Here is a 26,997-nt window from a genome sequence, read left to right as displayed (position 1 = left end):
CTGGGGATCTAAATATAGTTTTAAAAGCAAAAGAAAAAAAGGGAGGCACTAACAACAGAGACCCCATACTCCCCATAGTGGAAGACCTCATCCAGCAGTGGGATCTCCTCGATTTCACTCTGGTCAAAGGGTCCTTCACTTGGTCCAACAACAGAGTTGGCGAGGACCATATCGCTGCTCGACTGGATCGTTTTTTAGTCCAAGGCACTTTGATGATGCATAAGAAGATAATCACCACCAAAATATTGCCCAAACTGACTTCAGATCATAAGCCTATCCAGCTAATCCTGGAAGAAGAAGAAGACCTCGGCCCAATCCCCTTTCGGTTCAACTCTCTTTGGATAGAAAGGGAAGGCTTTATAGAAACAGTGAAAACCGCATGGGCAAAACCTGTCACAGGATCCTCCAATTATGTATGGGAACAAAAGCTCAAAGCCACAAAGCAAGCCTTGAAGGGTTGGATTAAGAAACCGGTCCCAAATCCAACCTATGAAAGAAAAGAAAATGTACAGCTCCTTGAGGCCCTGCAAGCAGAAATGGAAAAAGGAGAAATAACCCCAATGCTCCTTGACAAAGAAGTCAAAAATCAATGCTCAACATATCGATCTTTCCGGAGGGAGGAAGAGTATTGGCGAACTAAGCCTCGAAGTTTGTGGCTGAAAGCTGGTGACCGGAACACCACTTTCTTTCACCGCCAATATCGAGCAAGACTCTCCAGAAACCATATCTCTGAAATAACAACCACAGAGGGGCAGATCTGCAAAGGGTTCAGTCAGATAAAAGAAGCAGTCGTTGACCATTTCAGACAGCTCTACACCGCAGATAATCATATAAATGAGGAGGAAACTGCTAATCTCCTTTCCAATATCCCTCATCTGGTCAACCCTGAAGACAATTCCGTTCTCATCAGCCCCATCACTGAAGAAGAAGTCAGCAATGTCATCTGGTCTATGGATCCGGACAAGGCCCCTGGGCCTGACGGATTCACCATTCACTTTTACAAGATCTGCTGGGACATTATCAAAATCGATCTGCTAAAAATGGTGAAAGGCTTCATGGGAAAAGCCAAGGTAGGGGGAGGAACCAACTCCACTTACCTCGCCCTCATCCCTAAAGAAACCAACCCTGAAACTTTCTCCAGATTCAGGCCAATATCGCTTTGTAACGTCTCATACAAAATTCTGGCGAAGCTGCTAGCTAACAGGATCAAGCCACTGCTCAACAGGCTGATATCTAACAATCAAGGTGGCTTTGTAGAAGGCAGGCACATCTTAGACAATGTCATCCAGGTGCAGGAGATTATCCACTCAAGCAACCAACGCAAAGAAAAAGGCATGCTGATAAAACTTGACATGACCAATGCCTTTGACCGTGTCAACCGCCCCTTCCTATATAAAGTCCTCCTCTCCTTTGGCTTTTCCCATCATTTTGTCAATCTTATCTCTGCCTGCACCCACAACCCCTAGATTGCTCCTCTCGTTAATGGCCGACCCTCCTCCTTTTTTCAAGCCCAGAGAGGCCTCAGGCAAGGATGCCCGCTCTCTCGATACCTTTACATCCTGCTGGCAAACTCCCTCAGTAGAAAGCTAGCTGCAGAAAAAGCCTCAGGCTCCCTCCCTGGCCTCAAACCCTCTCTATCCTCCCCAGCTCTGAACCATGCTCTTTTCGCGGATGACTCCCTCCTCCTGGGAGGAGCCTCAGCCAGAATAGCCAAAGCCTTTGATTCCGTTCTTAATTGCTATTGCAGGGTCTCGGGAGCTTCTATCAACAGGAATAAAAGTGAAGTCTACGGTTGGAACATTGGGCAGCAGGAACTCACAAGCATCTCCAACCTGATAGGCTTCAAAGGACACGCTCAATGGGAAAAGATCAATTACCTTGGCCTCCCCATCACAAACGGTGTCAACAAGAGGTCGTTGTGGACTGGAATCATCAGCAAAATAAAAACAAAAATTACAGGTTGGGGAGGATACTGGCTTACAAAAGCAGGCAAACTCATCTTGATCAACACTGTCCTGTCGGCGCTCCCTATCTACCAAGCAACCTTCCTTCTCGCTCCTAAAAGCGTAACAGATCAAATCTCAAAAATTATTAGGGAATTCCTCTGGAAGGGTGGGAAAGGAAATCAAAACAAGTTTCATTTAGTGAAATGAGACGTGGTCAAGCGCCCATTCTCTGAAGGAGGCCTCCAGATTCGCGACCCAGCATCAGCCAACCTGGCATTGGGAGGCAAGATCATTTGGAAACTCTTCAAAGAGCCCAACCACCCTGTCAGCGACATGCTGAAAACAAAATATGCGCATAACGTCGATCTCAGGAATATTCAGACAGCGCATTCAAATCATTGCTCCCAGGTATGGAAACTTTGCAGCAAAACAACGAGTTTCTTCATGCGCAGCGTGTACAGGATCCCAGGAAGCGGAAAACACACGAATCTGTGGCAAGACAGAATCATGAATCACGAACCCCTTGACGAAATAACAGAGTTAAAAAGCTGGCTTGAACGCGCAGGTGTAAAAAGCCTCTACGACTTGTCAAACTGGGATTGCCACGATAACTGGAAAAGCTGGGATTTCTTTGGAATTCCAGAGCGATTACATCAGCAGAAAAGCGTCCTAGAAGACCTGTTAGAAGACGCAGCCCCAGTGAACAGAAAGATGAAGGATAGCTGGGGATGGGGGCGCTCAGGAATTTACACAACAGCCGCAGCCTATAATTCCCTTCAACCCAACAGGAACAGCAGTAAACCGCCAGAATTTTGGAAGAAAGTATGGGAACCATTAGCGCTTCCCAAAGTAAACTTTTTCTTCTGGACGCTGGTCCACAACAAGTTGCTAACTGGAGACAATTTGATGAAGAAAAGCATAGCAGGGCCGCATAGATGCGAGCTGTGTAGAAGGAGCTCAGAAACAGCCAGACATCTCTTTATGGAATGCAAATTTGCCAAAGAAGTTTGGGGTCTCATTCTTCAAGAGTTACATATCCCAGCCCCCTCTTATAATTCTGTTGCTGATCTTTTCGATTCATGGAATCAAAGCTACCCCAGCAAAATACCCAGCAAGTCCATCTGGAGAAAAGTCTGGAACGCTATCCCCAAGTTTGTTTGCTGGCAGATTTGGTTGACCCGGAACGACTTGATATTCAATGACAAGCTGCAAACTCCTTTCGTGGCAGCGGCAAAGGCCAAATCCCTTCTTCTTGAAGCAGTCCAACAGCAACATTCTCCAGAAGATTCCTTGCTCCTCCCTGAAGAAGAGAGGTGGCTGGGCCCCCTATCCCCTCAACCTTGGAAGCAGTTAACAGCTCCACATTCAGTGAACCCGGAATGGCGCAAAAGGGACTCCGAATCCAACTTCCATGAATGGTGGCGGCAACAAAAAATAACCACGATTTTTTTTTACGGAGCCTCCAAAGGCAACCCCGGGACAGCAGGAGCCGGAGGGGTCATCTATGCCCCGGATGGCACTAAAAGGGACAATTTTTGCTGGGGCATCGGGCAAAAAACCAACAATCAGGCAAAGATCCAAGGTCTCCTCATAGCTTGTCAAATAGCTAGAGACAGAGGTGACAAAGAATTCCAAGCATTTGGAGACTCAGAGATCTTAATAAAGAATTTAAACACGGGCAAACTGTTTAACAACGCAGGCCTCAATAAATCTCTAAACAGACTAAAGAGCGTCCTGCTTGACTTTGACTCCTACAAATTCCTTCATATTCTCAGAAGCCTGAATAGTGAAGCAGACTTGATGGCAAACAAAGGCTGCATGCTGGGGAAAGGACAACTCCTCATAAATGGCGAAAGCTCTTATCATCCCTGTAATCCATGAGGTTCCTGAATATAGAATCAGCATAAGAAACAGAAATGGATGTAATGTAAAGATGGCCGCTATGGCATGAGCCCAATCTATTTCTCATATTAATAAAACATACCCGTTTTAGTGAAAAAAAAAAAATATATATTAAACTAAACTTTAACTAAATCTAAAAAAATGAAACCAAAAAATTAAAAGTTGAAACCTTTTATGATTTTTTTTATTTTATTATTTTTTATGATTTTAAAGATTTTAAAAATGAAACAAAACTTAAAATCTAAGTCTAATCTAAATTAAACTAACACCTAGTCTATATACACAAGATATAAAATCTAAAAACTTCAAATCTAAAACCTGAAAAAGAAAACCTTCTTTATGATTTTGTTATTTTTAAATTATGAGACCTTTATATATATATATATATATATATACATATATATATATAGATATATTTTTTAGAATTTTTTTTTTTTTAAAGCTTTAGAATCTTTAAAACTAAACTAAATTAACTTTAAGCTTAAAACAAATGAAAAGGTGAAATGGTCTAAATCTAAAACCATATAACAAAGATTTAATACATCTAAAACTAAAACTAAAATCTATCTAACGTAAACCAAAAATAAATTAGACCAAAAATAAAATGATGCTAATTAAACTAAACAAATAAAGTATATACCCAAAAAAATCGATGAATCATTTTATAAACAAGGTTCTAACGTAATAGCCAAATAAAATGAAATAAATAAAAAAAAGTACCTACGCTAACTTACCCATGTGCACATAAAAAAATCGAAATTTTTTATGCGTTTTTGTTGTTGTGTTTACATGTGCAGTCGATGGCAAGGGAGAATGGGTGCGGATGGCGGAAAGGAGCAGCGATTGGATGAGGAGGAGCTGAAAGGAGTAGCCGCAGAGGGATAGCTGGGAGAGTTGAAGGGCTGGACGCGGCAAAGGAGGGATAGCACGCAGGTGGAGGGGATAGAGAGATCTGCGTGAGGGTGAATGGCCAGCAGATCTGGGGATGAAAAACGCAGGTTTGGAGCAATGTTTGGACGTGCAGATCAAGGGCGAGACTGAGGGATCGCAGGTAGGCAGAGCAAGAGACGCGGATCTGGAGGAAGGAGCTGCGAATGGGCAGCGAGGAGTGCAGATATAGCAGCGATGAGGGGTCAACAGGCTGCGTGGACAGGAAGGGAAGAAATGGAGCTACATAGGCCAAATGACAATGTGAGGAAAGCATGCAGGATTTGAAAGCAGCACTGATGGATGGAGATGCAATCTTGATAGCCGTCGGCAGAGAAGAGATTGAACAACAAAGAGAAGAACGCTGGCAACAAAACTTTCATCAAAATTTCGAAAAATCGCAAATAAAAACCCCAGGCAGCAAACAAAAAGGTGGCCAAATAAAAACCCAGAAATTTTCCAGATTTTAAAATTCAAACCCAGATCACAAAAGAAAATTTCGAAACAAAATCGAAATCTTCCTGCTGAGAAGAAACCAGGCAGTCAATCTGCAGAACTTCCACCAGAACCTCTCAATATTTTTCAGGAATCTTAATAAAATTTTGAATCAGCTGCTCCAGATTGTCTGAATGAAACCCTGAAATATTTCTCAAAACATGTACCTGCAATCTGCAAAAAAAAAAAAAAAACCCAAAATAATATGTGCAAGAAACGAAATTGAAAACCCTAACTAAATAATTACAATATTCACAAACTGCAGGCTCTAAAACAGCCAGATTTCTTGTTATGCCACATAAATATTTTCATAATTTTAATTTTAATGTGAGATGCTTCAGAAAAACCCTGCATGCATTCATAAAAAAAAAAAAATCAAATGATAAGCCCGGGATCAAGAACTGGCTGGGCTCTTTCAGAAAACACAATCCAGGAGTTCGCTGGTTCAGCCGAGAACTTCCCCTAACGCCCGGTAATCTAAAAAAAAAGAATTCCTGGACAGCTTAAAATCAACCATTAACATAGAGGGAGAAAACAATAGTGGAATCCAGATCAAATGGAGATACCTGCCACTATATTTCAGGATCTACACTATCATTCAAACCCCAGAGATCAGACAAGATACCTGTGCCTAGATCAATCTTCATCAAGCTAAAATCAATGGCTGAAAATAAAATTATACAAAAACATAAATCATCTTACAGCACTTTCAGAAGAGTAACACCAGCAAGATTTTTAACCCCAAAGTCTTTCTTATTGCACAAAAAATGACTACAAGAGAGCTTTCTTTAGCACCAGACTCTCAGATCCAATCTCCTCTCAAATGACCCCTAGCACCTTATTTAAAGGAAAAATTCCCAATGGCTAGTTCGAGTGATCCATGTCAAACTAATCTCGACCGTCGATGAGGATCAAAACATCTTTTAATCTCATCCGTCGAATTTTTAAATGCATTAAAAAATTGAAATTCTGCATTTATTTACTCAAAAATTTGACCTATTATTATTTTTTTTTTTTTATTATTATTATTTTTTTTTTTTTATTTATATATATTTTTTTTATTTTTTTTTTATTTTATATTTTTTTAAATTTATTTTATTTATTTATAATTTTTTAAATTTTATTATTATTTTTTTTTTTTTTTTTGGATATTCGAACTTAGCCTTTAGAAAAATCACCTAGGACCTAGGACTTAGGACTTAGGACTTATGAGGGGATTAAAACATTTTCTAACCCTCAAGACACTTTACATCATGACTTTTACAATTTTACATCTCAAGGGGGAAAACCCATTTGACATAGACCCTCATAGACCACCCAGTTCTGCGATCAAATATAATCTAGCAGATCAACACACTAGGATTCCCCTAAGATTTTAATGACAAAATTCATTCCGGCTTCGGGGTTAGGCTGAAGGAAAACTCTGTTGATCATGGATCGGTGAGACAAAAAACCTTCCGGAACACAAATTATCACTAGAAAATTAGGTCCACCTAGGAAATTTACATACATGACTCAGATCTGCTAAAGATTATTTACAATTTACACATGCAGACTGGGTTTACAACATAACATGATCAGGTCGACGATAACTGTCGAATGGCATGGACACGTCGATCAAGCACTATCCCTTTTGCGAAGAAAAGTGGGTGTACTACTATGGGTAGTTGACACATAGTGGTCAACAGGTGGTATTTTAGCCTGTTTATGCTTGCATGCATTGTGGCATTGCAATAATTGCATTTGACATGGTGGTCATTACCGGCAATGATTCGTCGACCATGTGCCCATACCGGATCACGAGACTTTCTAGAACCCTTTTGTGGCATGGTGACAGAATCTGGAAGAAAAAAAAATTTAAAATTTAAAATTTTTTTGGTTTTTTAAATTTTTTTTGGTTTTGAAATTTTTTTTTAATTTGCAAATTTTTTTGGCCCTGTGGCTGAGTTTCTCAGCCACACAGGACAGTTGTGTGGCTGAGAAACTCAGCGACAAGCCCAAAAAAAATTGCAAACATTAATAATCAAAAAAATAAAAATAAAAATAAAAATAAAAATAAAAAAAACTAAATTGAATACAAAAAAATTACATGGAAAACATTCAAACAAGGTTCATGAAGCCTACTCGAAGCTGGGTCTGATCCGATGAAGCCTCCTTTAGCCTCCTCCAAGAGCTCCTTCACTATGCAATGGAGTCACTCAACACTCATAGAAATTAGCCAAACACTCAAATGACAAGTGAATGACAAATGGAAGGGAGAGAGGTGCTTATAAAGCATTTTCTTCCCTCCACCTCATTTCCAAAAAAGAAAAAGAAAAAAAATAAAAAATCAATATCAAAAATCAAAAAACATGTGCCTTTTGAGGCTCGGCGGGTTCTATAGGGGTCTGATACGGATTCTATAGCATACCCGTGGGTCTTATACAAGTAGTCGGGTATAATAAAATACCCGTCGAGTCCGGGTCTTAAGCGCAGGTTCTATGCGAGTGACCCAGCGTGGTATAGAACCCGCCAAGTTCCGCGGGTACTCGCGGGTCTTATACGAGTGGTGCTTTACTGATCAATACCATACAAACTGATTGTGTTCTAAATATAACGATGCAATGCGTACCTTTTGTGTGTGTTGCACATCATGGAGATCAAAATATTGTTCCATCTGTAGTACCCATGTTACCGAATCCTTGCCATTAAACTTCCTCATATTGATCTTTAGAATGTGGTGTGTCTTAAATCCAACATTGGAGTCTCTAAAATCATAATTCATATTTCTTTTGTCCTCATCATGATTTTCATAGATTACCTTGTCACCACTAGGAAGCTTTTCTTGTAGCAACTTTGTCAAACCTTCCATGTCTGCTTTTAAACCTTCCATAACTCCTTTTAAACCATCCATGTATCCTTTTATTTTTTTCTCTAAACCATCCATATTAACATTCATCACTCCAAATTCATTTTTGGTTGCTCTTTGGGAGAGTGAAACTTGTTGCGCTTGGTCACGTAACTTTGATATATCATGTTGCATTTCTTCCTCTTCTTCATGCGTCATATTAGAGCTTTCTGGTTGCTTATTAGGTGTGTCCATTTTTTGTTTCGAGGCATATTGGAATGAAATAATGATATCTATGCTTCTCTATGCCCTTTGAATCACTTCAAATTGATTCTTCAAATAAAAGTTATGCAAATTAAAAAAAAAAAATATATATATATATACACACCTTTTTCCTTGTTTTTTGGAGCTAGATATTGAAACTGTTGTACCTCAGTAACTTCGGCTCTCCAAGAGCTGAAATTCCTTCCTATGCTAGCGCTCTGCATTATCTTTCCAATGCCCCAAGTCAAACCAAAATTGGATTGTTCAAGATAAAGTTATGCCCAATCTCCCACGATGACCCGATTATAGACTGGTTCAGTAGAGCGAACTTGTACGGAGTTCCACATGTCACTGTTTCGACCTTCGGCCTTAAAATGATACACTTTCTATCAGTTCGTGCACTTTCGGTCACTTTTTACGAAATTCAAATCTGATGCTTGGAGAGAAAGTTATGGCAATTTTCCCCAGGTCACCTGTTTGAGATGTAATTCTGAAGTTTGCAAAAACCCTAACTTCCTCAGATCATATCTCCGAAAATATAACGAACAAAATCTGAAATTCATAGACGAAGTTCACCAATATTTTAACTCCACATGGTTGCAATTTCAGCTTTTAAAACCTCGTAGAAAAAAGTTATAGCGAACATTCCAAGATGACCTGTTTGAAGAAGCGAAACCCTAGAATCCAAAGCTCTGATACCAAATGTTATGCAACCAGCTCACAAAATAGAAGAAAAGATAGATCAACGACTTGACAAATAGCCTCTTCGAGGGGGCAAACTCCTTTACATCACATAAATGAACAATTCTTGGATGATACAAATGACAAGACCTCATTTCTATATATAAGAGTTTAAGGGGTCACAATATAATTAGAGCCTACATAACAATAATAATGTAAGGGCACATCAATAACAATAGTAGGCTTCTATGGGGCACTACAATAACAATATGCAGGCTACATTAACAATAACAATAATGGGACTACACTATTATTATAGGGACCTAACAGTCGCAGGCCTCTAAGGCCTCGGCCTATTCTCCTTTGCTTGGTGGCAGGCCCTGTGGGCCCTCCATTCCCCTCGGCCCTTTCTCCTACCCTCCTTCCCTGCCTCCGTCCAGCCTTCTCCTCCATCCTTCCTCCCTCTTTTTATCCCTCCTAGCCCTCTATCCTCCTATTGGTAGCCTCTCCTCCTTAGGCTGCAGCCTCCTTTGACTTGCAGTAGCCTCTTGGAGGCTCTTTCTAGGGTGTTGCAGGTCTTTAAGGCCTCAAAACCCTAGGCCGCAGCCCCTCTAGGGCCTCTCGGCCACTCCTTCGCTCAGCAGCAACCTTCTTAGGCTTTTCGTGAGGCCTTTGTGGCCTCTAGACCCCAATCGCAAGCCTATTAGGCCTTATCCCTCTTCTTCTAACCTTCATTCCTTCCCTCATTTGCCCTCTTCCATCACTATGGGTTATTGTGATTTCTGGACTGAATATTGGTGGTTTTGAAGGCATACTTGAGGACAATTTTGGTGTTTTTCAGGTGCCAAACCATTGGAAAAATTTTGTGCAAGTTTGGCTAGTTCCTCTAAGGCCCCAAGGCCTAAGGGTTTGACCTCTAAACCCTCTCTTGTTCATTGTTTGCTACAACAGTCTTAACATCTCCTAACAATGATAAAATATTCATAAGAATGCTCTAAAACTCACTCATAATTTGCTTACCACACTAAGAAATAAATTACATAAGCTAGGTAATCATAAATTGGCATGAATCTACATTTCTAGTGACTGTCATCTCTGCAATCGAAGTCTAATTTCTAACAATAGCATTGGTGTCCTAAAGTGGCTTAAGAACATTAAAGATATTTTTCATTTTTAAGGCTCTTAAGAAATTGGGTATTTTGGGCTTGTTGGATATGCTTGGTGTTGAATAATTCATTGATTACTTCATGGATTTCATTAGTCCACTATTGTCATTGATCTATATGAACGTTAAGTACTATAGTTATTTGGAATCTAACACTTGCTTGTCCCTTGTAAGCTCTTTTTCACAAGATCATTAACTTTGCACTAAATGCACTCATAATTGAATATCATCTTGTGTCTCTTAAGTGAATTGGACTAATCATTGAAGAATATTGGTTAAGAGCACTTGTAATCTTATTGGCATAGCTTGTTCTAATTGAGCATCATTGAACAATTTGTGATCTTGAGGTTCAAAAAATCTAATTGGTTGTGATATCTTGGCATATAAGTGTTCTTTGCTTAAAGGCCTCTAATCTATTTAGATATCTCTTGATAATTGGCGTTAAGTAACATTGTCATATTTTGAGAATTGATAATCATTGGTATCATGTTAAGCGTCGGTTAAATTATTCTAGGTGCTTCAATTATCATTAAATAAGTTATTACGGGATTTTGGCACATCCCGTAACTATTGAATAATTGCATATTGTGGGTATCTATTGTATCTTATTGCCATATTGGCAGTTACTAACTTGACATGTTCTTGTGGTTAAGATTGTAATCTCATTGATAAGCACTTGGTGGTATAACTTAAGATCAAGTCATATTTAACTTGAACAATCTTACCTTAGGAATCACTCAATCCATTTCGCAGTGCATTCTAGGTCTAGTTGCATTAATAACTTACCTCCAAGCATAAGCTTGGTTGATAGATATTTAGGGCCACCCTTTCTCAATTCAGCTTGAGGAACTTAGCCCCTCTTTAGTGGTTAACACGGTGACATTGCAGTCGTCAGAGCCACAGTCTCTGCAGCGCCAGAGCCATCGAGTGGTTGGAACACAGGGGGAGGTATCATTAATCAAGCCTTAGCTTGCTTCCCGTTGGCTTCCATCCCACAACCTACTCTAGAGACTAGTTCTAAAACAATTACGAGGAAGGTTACACCTAAAATAGGCATTTAACTTAAAATCAACCAAGATTCTGAATTTCACCTAACTTGTAGGATTTGCACTTCATATAGGATAGTCATTCATCCAAGTAGCAATTTTCCATCTGGTTACTTGGCATTTAATTGGTAATAAGCAAGAAGTTGACTCCATAAGGCACTAGTTTCACAATTCAATTTAATATAATCTTAAAGTCTTGCTAAAATTAACCAAGTAGCTAGGCCACTTAGTTGTGTCTCCCGGACTCATTGGTTGCCAACTTGTCCTTTGTCTTCACATTTCCATAGGGACTACACCCCATAGCTTGTTGTTGGGAGACAGCTAGAACGGAGAGGTCGGGAATTAGAGTGACAGCCCCCGACCTGAGTCGTTGTCGTTGTGCTTGTACAATTTGAGCGACAACAAGTCCCACAACCTTATCACTCTTGATTTCACAAGGGCCATATTAGAAACCCTTCCCTTAAGGATCTTAGGTCTAGGGCATCCCTTATAAGGAATTATCCCTCATCCCTAGGTCTAGGTTCCCTTTTAAATCCTTTCTTAGAGAGCCCTACACATTGATTCTAAAGCAAGCAAGCTTTACAATTTGAGTCTCTCTAATGAATGAGCTCTTGGAATCACTATCTACTCCATTGACCTACCTTTCATAGTGATTTCCCTCATACCGGGACTCCTCCCATCAGTGAAAGTTCATAAAGAGCAGGGAGCTTTAGCTGAGGTGATAGTGGGCTATTGCTCCATTTTTTCCACTTGACCTAGTAGTTGATCTGTAGGAACCTCTCCTAGGACCCTGCTAGATTGAGTGGTAACAAGGTCGACTTGACTTCTAGAAGGAAATTTTACCAAAATGAAATTTGAAAAATTATTTTTTCTTTTTCTTTACAATAGGTCCAAATAGGACTTTGACTCTTTGACTCAACAAATCCTAGAAGCATAAAGAACATGCTTATCTAAAATAATAATTTGATTTAAGCATGAAACCCATGCTTGAGAAATAATTTTTTTTTCTTCTTTTTTATTTTTACATATAATACAAATTGATGCAAATTATGAAGACCAAACCTAGTTACAATTTTCAATAATCCCTCTTAACTAGGGAGGTATTCATAATTACACAACCAGTACAAGAATAATATCAATTCAAATATTCGCATAGGAAGAGTCAAATTGATAAGCCATTTTCAACATCATGACCAGCATTGTCAACATAGCAAGGCCTTGACTAACAAGCTCTATCTCTCCACTAGATTAGAGCACAATGTTGGGGAGGAAATGACTATAGACACCATCATCATTGCCTCACAAGGCACATACCCCATCTGAATGTTCACCAGGTATGTCCTTTTAAGATTATTCTTGTCTTGGATGACCTATCCTCAAAGAATATCCTCTTCGACCACTCTTATCTTGGATACCCTGTCCAATCCTCAAAGAGTGTCGGTCCACGGGACTACTTCCTATCATGGATTCCAAATCCTTAAGGAGTATTAGTCCCTAGATGCTTATCCAATCCTCCATTTTCCTTGTCAGTGCCTTCACTAAGACTTATGGTTGTTAGTCCTGGTCTAGTGCATGACACAAGGAGAATATGGTGTCCCTCATCACTCCCTCTCAATCAGAGAGGTAATCAATGCTCCCTCTTATCAAGGAGGTTTTAGCCTTTAACCATAAGCTTTGTTTGTTTCGTTCATCAATTGCATGTTCTGTCGTGGAGATCTTTAAGTAGTAGTTATAGTGCTCCTCCTCCTTGCATTTTCATATTGTTCCTAACCTTCGACCTTCCTGGATGTTGTAGAGCCAAACTTCTTCATAATCTATTTTCGTGACAGGGTGCTTGCCATCAACCTTACTTATCACTTTCCATCAACAATCAATTGTAGTATCTTCATCATCAAAAGTATATTTTCTGCCTTTGTAGTGTACATATTTCAAATCATGATGGCCCCTTTTTTGTCAAGATGTCAAATTTTGTTGCTTGCTCCCTCTGATGACAATATCCCTCTACATGGTTTGTCTTCATATAGTACCAGGGTTCTTCTTCATGTTGCTTATCAGTCAATGTATTTTCTGAATGCTTGAATATTGTATCCATCAAGGTTCTTATAGTTCCTTCTTTTCATTGCCATCTGAAAGTCTTCTTTGACGTGTACATCAAATTGCTCCTTCCTTCACAGTCTTTATGCTATGTCGTGTTTCTTCAAATCTTTCACCTGCTTAGTCAAGCTTTAGGTAAGATTTTCCTTGACCTGTAACATTGGATAGGAGACTTATGAAAGAACAAGGAGACAAAATATAAAGACAGTAGTATTAATAATAATCAAGAAGATGTTAAATACATATCTCTGGAGGAAGGTTGACTCCCTCTTACTCTTAGACCCCTTTTCATCAAACCTTGTCTTCTCATCAACATGATATAATACTTGTCATTCTTAAGAACGAGGTTCTTTTTCTTTTCATAGTGGAAACAACTAGTTAGGGCTTCTATTACTAGGATTTCTCCTTTTATTCCATACTTTGCTAGGGTTTACAAACAATAGATGCCAAGACCAGTCACTTTCAATCTTGTAGAGTTCTACAACCACACAAGAGAGTTAGTTGCAAAACCCTATATTTTTCATAGTCATCAAGTCTTGTCAACCAATCATTGTAAACTAGCATATTGCAAAACCCTAATTCCTTTCATTCAAGACCTAGTCTTCAACATAGCATCAATCTCTTATATGTTACTATTTCTAATCTATATGTAGACCTTTTATCTTTCAAATGGCCATCATGAGCTTGACACATATTATGAAATATATATAACAATTATACATACCTCTGCAACTTTACCTTACCTCTTCTTTGTGTTGAAAATTGGCAGCTAAGGGATGAATTTCCTTGAATAAAATCTCATTTATAACTATTCTAGAGTGACTTGTCATGTCTATCATTTCAAGCATGACTTTCCAAAACTAGTAAATCACCTTGCTTCAATTGGTAATCAAGTATAGATGACGGAAAATCACTTAACGTATCCTTAATCAATCTTAATTGTTCAGATTTTACTTAATCATCAATATTATTATTATTATCCTTATGATACTATAATATTATTATCAAAATGGAAATACATGTCACCTTTCTTACTTGGCACTCAATCATACCACTTCACACCTCTCTCTCTCCTTGATAGCACACGTACCCCTCTCTCTTAATGATGCGTTACCCTCTCTCTCTCTTAATGGATTCGTTGTACTCTTACACTCTCTTACGCGCATTGAAGACTCGTCATAAAAGATTCCTCTTACGCACACTTCAATGCATATGTTACACTCTCTCCTTCAAGGCATGCGTACTCCTCTTTATGGCATGAGTTACAAAGGCTAGTGTACCTCCTTAATGGGAAGATTTACAAAGGCTAGCATACCTCCTTAATGGCATGAGTTACAAAGGCATGCATACCAGTATGCCTAAATGGCATATGTAACTCTCTCCTTCAAGGCATGCAAGTTACTCCTCCTTCATGGCTCGAACTCCTTGCTCCTCCTATATATATGTGCCTCTCATCTTCACTACTTACTCATGTGTGCATTGTGAAAGGAGACTTTGAACTTGTGAAAGAGAGAGTTGGAGAGACTAGAGAAGGATTGAGAGAGTGAGATAGAGACTTGGAGAGTAAGAGTAGAAATTGGTGAGCCAAAGTGATTCAGTGTTTGCATCAATTGCTGCTATCAAATATCTTCTTCAGATTTGGGTGAACTTCTTCATTCTCTCATTGTATTCTATTTCTCTGTTGAACAATTGATTTCTAATAAAAGAATAATCTTGTTGGGTTTTCCCCTTATGGGTTTTGCCCTAGTCATTTGACCTAAATTCTTTGTCTCATTGTGTTCTTGGTTGTCTTCTATTTTGCATATGGTTCATATGGGGTATGTTCTATCTACAATTGCTTAACTAATATTGCAGCTTTAAGGAGTTTTATTTTTAAGTCATTTTTTCAGCATAGAACATCAAGTTTCAACACTTTGCAGAGATTTGGTCCTAAACAATTTCCTTCAAAAGAGAGCATCATTTCTTTCAAACTTCAAGTCGGCTTCATTGATGTTGTTCTTTCTTTATATTATGTATAGAGATGAGATTTGAATAGCGTGACTTCCTCAAGTACCATCCATAGAGCTTTAACGCTTCATTTTTTTTAAGCTAGGATATGAACCAGGTCATCATACTTCTTTTATCTAGATTTCTAGTCCACTTTAGAGATGACCTACCCTTATGTCCATCGATCATTGTTGTCTAATATTTTCCAAGCCATATTGTTTACAATACGGTATTGTCACTGCCACATTCGGTCACCGCCATAAAGGTATGAGAACATTATATATTTTTATTAGAAGTTTTGTAGAGTGTCACTTCCAGCGATCCAACTGTCATAGTTCTCAGCCCCATTGTTGTGTAGGTGACAATTTTGCTCTTCGCATAGTCATACAGGTTACATTCTCATTGTTATTAAACATTGTGATAGATACCACTTATAGCTATATCATATGAGTCTCTCGGCAAGACTTAAAAACAATAAACGAGTCTCATAACATGTTACGAGCATTACGAGCCACCAGAGACGATGCAAATGTTGTGTCTTCAATGCGAACCAAATAAACCATAGCACATACATTGTAAGTCATAGTGATCATAACAACAAGATCTTCAAAGCAAGATTCATAGAGCGAGCCAAAGAAAGGTAATTTGATGCACAGATTATAGACGAGTCACAAAGATGCTAGCCAATGTCGATGAGCCATACAATATACATAAGCCATTGTTAATAAAAGCGAGCCTCAAATGCGGGTCATAGAACATGAAGCGAGTATGTCGAGCCACATAATATAGCCTGAGAGTTATAAAGTCACTGCATAGATTGAGAAATACTATGTGATACCATCATTGTCAATGTGATGCCACCACATGATGCTTATGTAATGTGATGATGCAACTTCCACAAGTTATATGAGCGACCAGGATTGTAATGATACCATTGTAATAGTTTGATGCCACTATTCATATGAAGCCACACAATTTGATACCATTCGAAACTATCTTGTAGCAAGCCACTTAAACGAGCCACAAAGAAGTTAATTCACACGAGCTACATTGTAAGGCAACCCTTTACAATCCACTGTATATTAAATCACATAATCACTGCGTAGAGTAATAAGCTACAAAGATAATCAATGTTAGTGATGCCACTGAGAAGGTAATGCAAGCCCTAAATGTCAATTGCGTGCCTCGGAGTAATATAATGTACCACCATACTGAGATCACCGAACCATGCATTGTGATGCCACTGAATAAACACATGTGCGAGTTATTGATGCGGGCTACAAGTAACATACGAACCACATAGTTGACCAAGCCTTAGAGAGAGCTACAAAACGTGTATGTATACAAGCCCTGTAAAACGAGTCACAAAAAGGGATATACAAACCATTGTATATTAATTCGATCCACAGAAAAAGAGATTTGAGCTACGGTCACAGAGCAAAGGTATCCAAGTCATAAAAAAAGTGCAATCCATTACAGTTCAAATGCGAGCCATTAAACCATACGATCAACAACAACATGATCCACTAGGATACAAAGATATGATCCGATTCAAAAGCAAGCCAATAGAAACATTAATGGGAGTTTCAGGAAAAATGTGAGCCAGTGAGTAATGTATGAGCCATTATACAAAACAAATCCGAGTCAAGCCACAGAAATTTGCCATGCTACAAATCACAAATAATTTCCATGTCATACGAACCACAAAGGCATCACAGGCTACAAGAATATGCCCATAACCAGTCCACCAAAAGTCACAGAAGTTTATCTAATAAAAGCCATAGAGAGAGATCCTTCAATCCAAATGCCAACAGAGTGTGATCTTCAGGCCTCCTACTTCAAACCTTAGTTCTTCTTAATCTGGCAGCTCAGTGACAAATTCCAATCATGGGACTAGATTCCTCTTTTTGAGAGGACCAATTTTGACTTTTGAAGCACCTGATTTGGACAAGGAAAAGTGTATTTTTGAATCGAAGCCCACATGCGCACAAAAGGACAGGTTGGCCCAAAGGAGAAATTGGGCACCCTAGGATGGCTATAAATACAAGTCAAGTGATCCTCATTTGGACTTCATCATGATCATTCTTCTTTCTTTGGTTTGGCTCGCACAGGTCTAAGGTGGTTTGTGGAGATTGATTCATACAAGTCTGAAATTGCAGGGTCCAAAGTGTTGAAGAAAAGTGTAACTAGGTTCGATATTTATAAATGAAATTTTGATCTTTGTACTTATCAAGAAAAAGAAATATTATTTTTGTAAATTATTCGAATGAGTTTCTTGCTCATTCCATAGGTCTAAGAAAGGTCAAAGAATCAAAGTCATGTTCTTGAGCATGAATATGGGTCAACCTAGTCAAGTAGCCCTCCAAGACCAAGCACCATCCTCCAAGACGAAGACTGCCAGCAAAACAATGACGAAAACAGTTAAGACGACCTCAAAATGAATATTGAAGAACAGTCATGTCGGCTCAAGTTGAAGTGACATATCTATTCATGAATTCAAGTCAGCTTGCCTACAGGACAAACCACTATATATAACCAATAGGATCTGCGCAAAAGTAAGTGAAGACATCTCGGATTCTTCTGAGGTATAGCTACAGGATCTCGGACAATTACAGTGAGTAAAGACCTTGCAATCTCAGTTCTTCGGATGGGTAATCTAATAAAGAATTTCGTAGCAGGCAGACTTACTCTCGGCATATAAGATAGACACAGCACATCTACGATGATAGGAGGATGCAATCTTGATCTCAGCGTAATAATCTCGGTACAATGAAAAGAACTCAGGCACGGTGATCTATATTGACATTCTTCATTAAAGCAGTTCCTCTGTCTCGGCATGCATGTGACATACCAACAGTCTCAGCATAATTATATAATGAAGATCCCGGTGCAAGGAACACACTCACTGTCTCGATATATTTATGATCTTTGTCTCAGTACAACTGTGATCCCACAATATCACATTCGCAGCATACTCTGTCTCGACATATTGGTAATGAACCAGTCATACCACCTGAACGAAATCATGATCTCAATCTCAGTATTGATCATGAAAAGATCTCGGTGCAGCATATATCTATATATATATATATCGAGATCTCAGTGTTATAGTTATGATTTCAGTAAAAGCACAGAGATGATCTTACTAAAAGGATAGTGAAGATCTTAGTGAAGATGTGACAATGAAGCAGCAGTAATGATCTTGTTGTTATAATGTATATCTTAGTGAAGGTGCAGTAACAATAACTTCGATGAAGCGATAGTAATGAAGATGATCTCAACAGTAACGAAGAAAAGGATTGATGTCTTGGTCTTGGAGTGGCCTAGCAGGTCAAGGGTCGTGGTCTTGGTATTCATCAATCAGAATCTCTATAAGAAGAATTTCGTACGGGTTTTCCTCTCCAAGAGGGAGAGGTTTTGGCCCTGGCAGAAAGCCAAACATCTTGTGTTCTTGTCTCTTTGTTTTGGTAGCAGTTTGATGAAGCAAACGCACACACTAATAACAAGAAGAAGATCAAGCTAAGATAAATTGAAAAAGCACTTCACATATTGTTATCAAGTTTACAAGAATCACATTAATTCCACTTGCCCTAGATTCTTCAACACAAAGCTCACACGTGAGATCTAGGGTTTTGGTTTCCAACCGCAAGGATGACACAAGCATTTTTCAGTTGCAACCGCATGCACGCAAACTCATGAATGCGGTTGGAGGGTTTCAGCCGCATGCACGTACACTCTTTGTGTGCGGTTGGAAGCTAAGATTTGATTTTTCAGTTGACCACAGTAGACCACAAAATTTAGCAATTGACCGCAGACAGTGATAGTTGACCGCAGGCTTTTGAATCGGCGTTTGAATTATTAGCATTGTCGAGTTCATCTCTTGGATGTTGTTTAGTTGATTTTGCTGTATAGTTTTGTGGTTGAAGATATGGATCATTGTACTCTCTCTCTTTGTTGAACATTTTATGACAATCTAATAATAAGAAAAATTTGAAAGGGTTTTCCCCTTGTGGGGTTTTTTCCTGGTCTCTGACCAATCCTTATGTGTCTATGTGTGAAAGTTTTTCTTCTATTGTTCCTTTATGTTTCGCTACATTGATGATGATATTGTTCTTTCTATATAATTGCATACGTTGTTGAATATGTTGTAATACTAAATAATGTTATGATGTTGTGGGGTGAATTTAATATGTAAATGAAGAAATGCAATTATCTAAAGAAAAGAACAATATAGCCCTATTGACCATTCCATGTCAACTACCTTATAACCTAAGTCACATGACATGAGGACACGAGACACGGAGGACACGTAAATACGAGTATTCAATACGAAAGGCAACGACCTGGAAACAGGACACGGGGGACACGTTTTATATATATTTAATAAAATATATATATATATACCAAAATATAGTTTTTTATCCATATTAAATTGCAGGTTGCAGCTTATCTAATCAAATTAAAATATAATTACTTCTTAAAGTTCATAGTTCACTTTAAAAAAATAAATAGAATCAAAATTTACTATTTAGAAATTAGAATGTGATACGCTTGGTCTTGATTCTTGAATATTCAATGTTCATTGTTCATGTACAACTTACAAGCACATAAGAAACTACTAAGTACTTACAACTAACTATAAATTTAGAACTTAGATATTAAAACCATAAAATGCAGATTTTCCATTAAGTCATCAAAATCAAAATGTATCTTTGTTCAGTGTTTGCAACAATGTTGCATTAATCATTATCGGGATAATATCCGCGTGAGGAAAAAATCGGAAAAAATCATAATTATCGGGAAAAAATCGTTTGGTACAAAAATATTCATTTTTTTTCAATTTTTTTAATATCTAAACCATCTACAACATAAAATAAATACATTGACACATAAATATGATAAAAGAACTAATATATAAGATGTTTAATATCATTTCTAGTGCTAAAATCACACATAACATTGAATCATGTCCTGAATAGTTTGAATCATGTCCTGAATAGTAAGTCCTGACTCTTGAGTCCCAACTCAGCCTCAAAATATCAACAAAAAATATAATAATGTATCTCATCATGTCATAATGTCATATACAATAAAATGAAGAAAATAACTAAAGTCTAATCCTATTGACTTCCTCTACCCCTCTTGCGAGAAAATGCCACAGCTTTCTCTTTCCCTCTAGATGTAGATGCTGGTGCTGGTGGAGTTGGCAGTGGAGTTTGCTTTGCTCTAGAAGCTGAAGAACTAGAAGTAGGAGGTATAGGAGGTAGACCATGTCCTCTACTGGTGGCAGAGGTAGCCCGGGCAAGTGGTGTCACCTGGAAACATTACAATCTCCCAATCCTGAAATCCTAAAAAACTGATAAGTCTGCTGCATTTTGAATGAAATCTAAAATTCTACTTTCTCCATATGAAATCCAATGAGGCCGGAACCACTCTCAAACATCCTGAGTCATTTCATGGTAATGTTAAAAATTTAAGTAAAAGGATGAAAATAAAGATCAAGGAGAATGTCACTTTTACTTTAAGAATTTAACATTACTATGAATAGCATATCAATACTGGGGCCTAGACTTGATCATTAAACTACCCCACTAAAAATTATTTGTTTCTTTCAAAAAAAATTACAGCTTATGCAGGCAACGTTTTCTATCAACGGAATACGCGTTTTCCAGATGCAGGACACGACGAAAACCGGCGAATACGTTTTACATTTTACAGGACATGATAAAAAACGTTTTCGACACGTTTTAGGGCCGTTTTCGTGTCCGGCACGTAAAATACGGGACACGGGACCTTGGAGGACGTGTCCTGTGACTTAGCTTATAACAGTACAACCCTTTTTTTTGCAAAAGGGGTTTCATCATATTCCAGTGTTCAGATCATCCAGAATTCATCATCACTCGACAGTTTCTCAAATTTGTAAACCCATTCTGCATGTTTGTAATGTAAATGATCTTAGTAAGACCATAATGTATGTAACAACCTAGGTAAAACTATTATTTTGATGGTGATTTTCATCCTAGGAGGTTTTTCGTCTCACCGATTCATCTGTGTTTCTAAACACAAATGATCAGTAGAGTTTTTCCCTCCAACCTCACCCCAAAGCTAGGGTGGATTTTGTCGTCAAGATCTTAGGTAAGTCTTAGTGTTCTAGTCGAGTCTTCTGTAAAGTGATTTGGAAATAATTTTAGCTAATTGACTAAATTATTTTATTACAAATCACTTGGTCTACTAGATCATATTTAAGTCACGAAATTGGGTGAAATAATTGAGGATCTATAACGAATGGGTATTCCCCATTCATGGGTTAAATGTAATTATCTTATGTAAATAATATTTTAGCCATGATGCTAAAATATTAGAGGGTTGGAAAAATAATTAATCCCCTCATGTGTCAATTAATTAAATTTTCTGGCAAAAATAAATTAAAAAAATTCTAAGCGAAAAATATAATTAAATAGAGTCAAATTTAAGTCTCAGGAAAAATAAATTCTCCAAAATAAAAATAAAAAATTGTGGGTTTCTAGAGAAATTAATTTTTTGAAGTCCCCCACCAAGGGAATATTGAAAATTTCAAGAAATTTTGGACCCTTGGGCCTTAGTGGTTAAGTCAAAAACAATTTTTTGAGGAAATTAGCTCAAAATAATTAATTTTGAGCTAATTAAAAAGGAATTAAAAGAAAATTTCCAAAATTCTTCAAAAAATAAATATTTCGACGATGGAGATTAAAAGATAATTAAATCTTTATCAATGGTCGAGATTACTTCGACAGGAATCAAGCCAACTAGTTGTTTGGAGAATTCATTTATAAATTAGAATTCATTTGTCTCACAAAGGATCTGATCATTGGATCGTGTACTAGTTCTTGAAGCTCTCTTGTAATTTTTTCTGGAATAATAATAACGAAAAGTCTTTGGGGCTTTCATTGATGGTGATGTTACTCTCCTATTTCTTATGGTAATATTCTTCTTAATTTCTGTTGAAACTTATTTTATAAGTTGTTGATGTTTAGCATTTGGGAATAATCTATTGCACAGGTATCTTGCTTAGGTTATTGGATTTAAGATAACATTTTAATTTAATTAAATTAGCAGGTATCTCTAATTCTTGGGAATTATAGTGTTGTTTTATATCTCTATCGATCTGACAACTTGATTTGAGTGTGCAGAGATCTTTTATATTTGAAAACTTGGGCATTAGGGGAAGTCCTCGGTTGGACCAGCCAACTCCCAGGGCATAAGATCTGAAGAGCCTTCCTGATTGAAACCCCAGGATCTATCTAATAAAGTTTCTCTTGCAGGGTTTCTTGGCTAGTGCCTCATTTAAAATTATTTATCTTTCATATACTGAGTTTAATTGATAGATCTGGCTAAGAAGAACTTATATCTACAAATCTAAGAGCGGAGTTGGACTCATACTCCTCAGATCTAGTAGATTTGTATTTTACTTGTATAGATCAGAGATTTTTGTAATTTTGAATTTCTAACATCTGAGTTCTAGGTTTTAGTTTTATTTTTGTACATAGTCGAGATCTGGGGTTTTATTTTTATTTTGTGCAGGTGTAGATCTGGAATTTTTCAAGGAAATTTTGGATTTTTGAGATAGATCTAAGCCCTGGAGAGCAAGATCTTGTCTCAAATATTGTTTGTAGGTCCACGAATTGAATTTTGTCCATTAAAGGGAGAATATTGGGGTTTGATAAATTTTTGTGAAGCATTGGGCAAAATTTTTTAGGGTCTTAGAGGCCTAACGCAAACCTTCAGCAGCCCTCAAACCCTCCTCTTTTCTGCAGCCTAGTTCCTTCTTTGTTGCACCCTTACCCTTCGGATATGACTGTCGCATCCCTCCAAGGCAGCCTCCAAGCTCCCTTTCTCTAGGTTGCAAAGCCTCCTCCCTGCTTACAGCAGCCTCCCTTCAAGCCTGCCACAAACCTTCCTTCCTTCGCTTCCCTCTCAGCCTTTGCCCTTATTCCTCCATTCTCTCTCATGCTGCCCCATCTCCTTTATCCCTGTGGCTCCTCCTCGGCACCCTCTCATAACCTCCACTCTCCTCTTTCCTGCTCACGGCACCCTGCCATTCAGCCGCTGACCCTTCCTCCCTCTGCCTGTAGCAACCCTTATCCTCTATCGCTATCCCATTAACTCTCCGCAACCCTAAAACCTCCCTTCCTTGTTGCCTCCCTCCTTCGCTCATCCTTCACCTCATCCACAGCATTCCACTGCCTCCTCTCAGCTACTCCCTTAACCAGCATTTTGTTGTCCTTCCAAATCTCTCTTCACTTTGGTAAAAGCTTCAAAAAAATTTCTAAGTTAAAGCAAAGTTTTGGCATTCAGATCTGAACTGTAGGAGAGAAGTAATTTTCTGAGTGGGTGCATCAATGAAATTAGCTGTAAATTTGGGTCAAGGTTTGTGTTTTCAGATTGCTCATCACTGGAAGAATTTGGGAAAATTGCTTCAAGGCCTAGGGCCTCAAGTTTGGTTTCCTAAGCCCTTACTGCCTTCACTGTCTAGTTAATCAAGCTAATCACATCTAAAAGAAGTGACATTAAATTCATATTTTACTGAAGACTTCTTGGGCATTTAACTAATTAATTTCATCACAAATTTTAAGTGATTATCATAATAGTTTTCAGAGGACTGATATATTTGATCGCAGTAGGCATTCTCTTTGCTGTCATAAGTTTACTTACTGCCCTTACCAACTCTGAAATATAATCTTTGAACCCTGAACATAACAGTGGTATAATTGTCTTTTCATTTGCATTTCAAGTTGCTTTTGAAGAAATTGAATATTTTTAGGCTTGTTAAAGGCATTTGGCATAGAGGTATTTCACTGTTGACTTCACTACTGTCATGAAAACAATCTCTCAATTTTTTATGCTTTTAGTTCATTTCAGCAAGATTTTTATTGGCATTGAATTTAAGTTTGAATACTGGCTATCACACACATAAGCTCACTGCCTAAAGAAAATTTGTCTCACATATTTGGTCAAGAAGATAGTTGTAAGGAATTGTTGGTATTTAACTTTCTATTTGCTCATAAGTTCTTGTTCCATTTAATTGTGAATGGTAATTGTGCTTAAATCTAATTCTCTTTGAGCTAAGGAATTTACTCTAAGTGGCATTTTGATTTGGATCTAATTGAATACTTGGGCTATCTTGAAATCTCTTAGATAAATAGTTTTGGAATTTCAAGCAATTGTCATTAGCATTTTACACTGAGATATCTATTGTGAATTGGTGGCAAATTGTTCATTTAAGTTATCTATTTTACTTTGTTGGCACTTTCCGAAATTGGCATTTATCTTTGTGGTTGGAATTGTCTATTGGATCTCCTAAATAAGTACTTAGTGCATAACTCAGATTAAATCGTAATCTAAGTACTTCGAAGTTTTAACAATCTCGCTTCATTAATCATCCGCTAATCTCACCTTGCATTTGCATCCTAAGTTAGTCTTGCATCTAATAACCGACCTCCAAGCATAAGCTTAGTTGATAAAAAGATAGGAACACCTTTGTGTCTTCTCTTGAGAAGTCTACCATTTTTTGTATCTAAAATGGTGACTTTGTAGTCGTCAGAGCCACAACGTCTGCAGCGTCGGAGGCACTAAGTACGTTAGATTTCAAGGAAAGGGATCGTTAATCACACCCTCGTGTGCTTCACCTTGACTTCTTTCTGCCATTTGCTATAAAGTTTAGGCTCAATACAGACAAAGATCAAAGGGTCATACTTAGACTAGGCATTTAAGTAAAATCAACCAAGATTCTTGCATTTCACATAAGTCATAGGAATTGCATTTCATATAAGATAGTTACTCATCAAAACAGCAGTTGTCCATCCGGTACTTGGTCTTATAATTTGTAAAGCAAGAGCATTGACTCCATAAAGCACTGGTTTCAAATCTTATAAATCTAATCGAATCCTTAATATCTTGCTAAATCTAAACAAGTACTTGGCCACTCAACTTTGTCTCCCAGACTAGTTGGTTCCCAACTTGTCCTTCTTCATTCCATTTCCGTAGGGTCTACCCCCAATAGTCTGTTGTTGGGAGACAGCGTCAACAGAGAAGTTGGGAATTAAGTGACATCCCCCGACCTGAATCATTGTCGCGGTGCCTATACATTTTGAGTGACAACAAGCCCTAAGAAAAATTAACAGTTTTGATACCATGTTGAGAAATCAGGAGCCTTGCAAAATTAGGGTGATTTCTCTTTACACGATAATTGTTTGTGAAGTTTGTTGGCTTCTTATTAATCTTTATTATATTATTTTCATCAAGCAATTACCAAAACATAAACATGAAGATCACAAGAAAAACAATGAACACAAGACATAGGCTCCAAGCCAGGGCAAAACCCCTCTAAGGGGAAAACCCAGCAAATTCTCTTCTTATAGAATCAGATCAAAGTGAGATATCCAAGACCCATGACCATAGAAAGGCTCCAACCCTTTAGATGTCAAGTCAAACCCTCAATCTGCACAGCAAATCCATAAACAGCAAGAGACCAACAATATGTACAGCATCAAAAATGAACCTTCAACAAGAGAAGTATCAAGGAAGAACTTCTACAAATTTGAGCTTGAGAGAAACCCTTCTTCACTTGTCAATTTCAGACTTCATCCATCTTTCTTCTGCAATATTTCAGAACTAATCAATGCGAAAATTGTGTGTCCAAATGAGCCCCAACTTCCTTCTATTTATACTTGTCCAGAGGGGTTTGAAAAAACATGTCTTCTAGGGCAGGGCTGACTTGCCTTCTAGAGGAAATTTTTAACCAAAATAAAATTTGAAAATTTATTTTTCCTTTTTCTTTTCAATGGGTCCAAATAGGACTTTGACTCTTTCACTCAACAAATCCTAGAAGCATGAAGAACATGCTTATCTAAAATAATAATTTGATTTGAGCATGAAACCAATGCTCGAAAATTAATTTTTTCTTTTTATTCTTTTTTATTTTTATATATAATACAAATTGATACAAATTATGAAGACCAAACCTAGTTACAATTTTCAGCATCCAACACTTCATATGCATATTCTAAATCTGGTATAATTGAGCACTTGTTGTGACAAATCATCTTTCACTTTATCATTTAAGTTAATCAATCATTCCCAGCACTCTAATACACAAGCACATCAATAACTCACTTAACTCACGTGGAGCTTGTGTCAATTTAAAGTGATATAAATAGTAATTTGCACACTTGACCTTTCTCTTACCTTTAAATACAAATTGGTTATTGGTAACTAGATTCCGTTGTCAATTCTAGCTATTGAACGCTCACACTTCTACAACATATAACCTAAGTGACCATATGGATAAGCCCCTAGGCTAGGATACCTCCTTTCCCTGGTCTGAAGAGTGGAGCAAGGCCACCAAGATGATAATGGGTGGCTTGCCTGAGAGTTTCCTTTAGGCTCTCCTATTGTGGTTAGGACTTTTACATCTATGCAAGAGTCTAAATGGCAACACTCTAAAACCCTTTTAATTTGTTTTTAAAATGAGTTTAAAAAAAGTGAAATTTTTGTTTTATGACCATCCTATGCATAGAAGCAGCGATTTTTCTTATAAACTCGCAATTTGTGAAAATATTGTGATTTTTTTAAATGTGTTGTGATAATATCACCAGAAGAAAAAATCATTATTTTTTTACGATATTA

The 26,997-nt window shown here is 37.8% G+C and overlaps 1 protein-coding gene across 1 annotated transcript in view; it reads right to left on the bottom strand.

Annotated features, from left to right (window-relative positions):
- Positions 1-26,997, bottom strand: part of LOC149206649 (uncharacterized) — a 284,803-nt gene that overhangs the window by 200,790 nt on the left and 57,016 nt on the right. The window lies entirely within an intron of this gene.

The sequence above is a fragment of the Pinus tabuliformis genome, chromosome 1_2, assembly GCF_031772625.1.
Source record: "Pinus tabuliformis cultivar Carrire ecotype Pingquan chromosome 1_2, CPIR1, whole genome shotgun sequence".
In the NCBI taxonomy this organism is placed as follows: Eukaryota; Viridiplantae; Streptophyta; class Pinopsida; order Pinales; family Pinaceae; genus Pinus; species Pinus tabuliformis.
The sequence above is the reverse complement of the archived record's forward strand: the minus strand, read 5'-3'. Positions and strand labels throughout refer to the sequence as shown.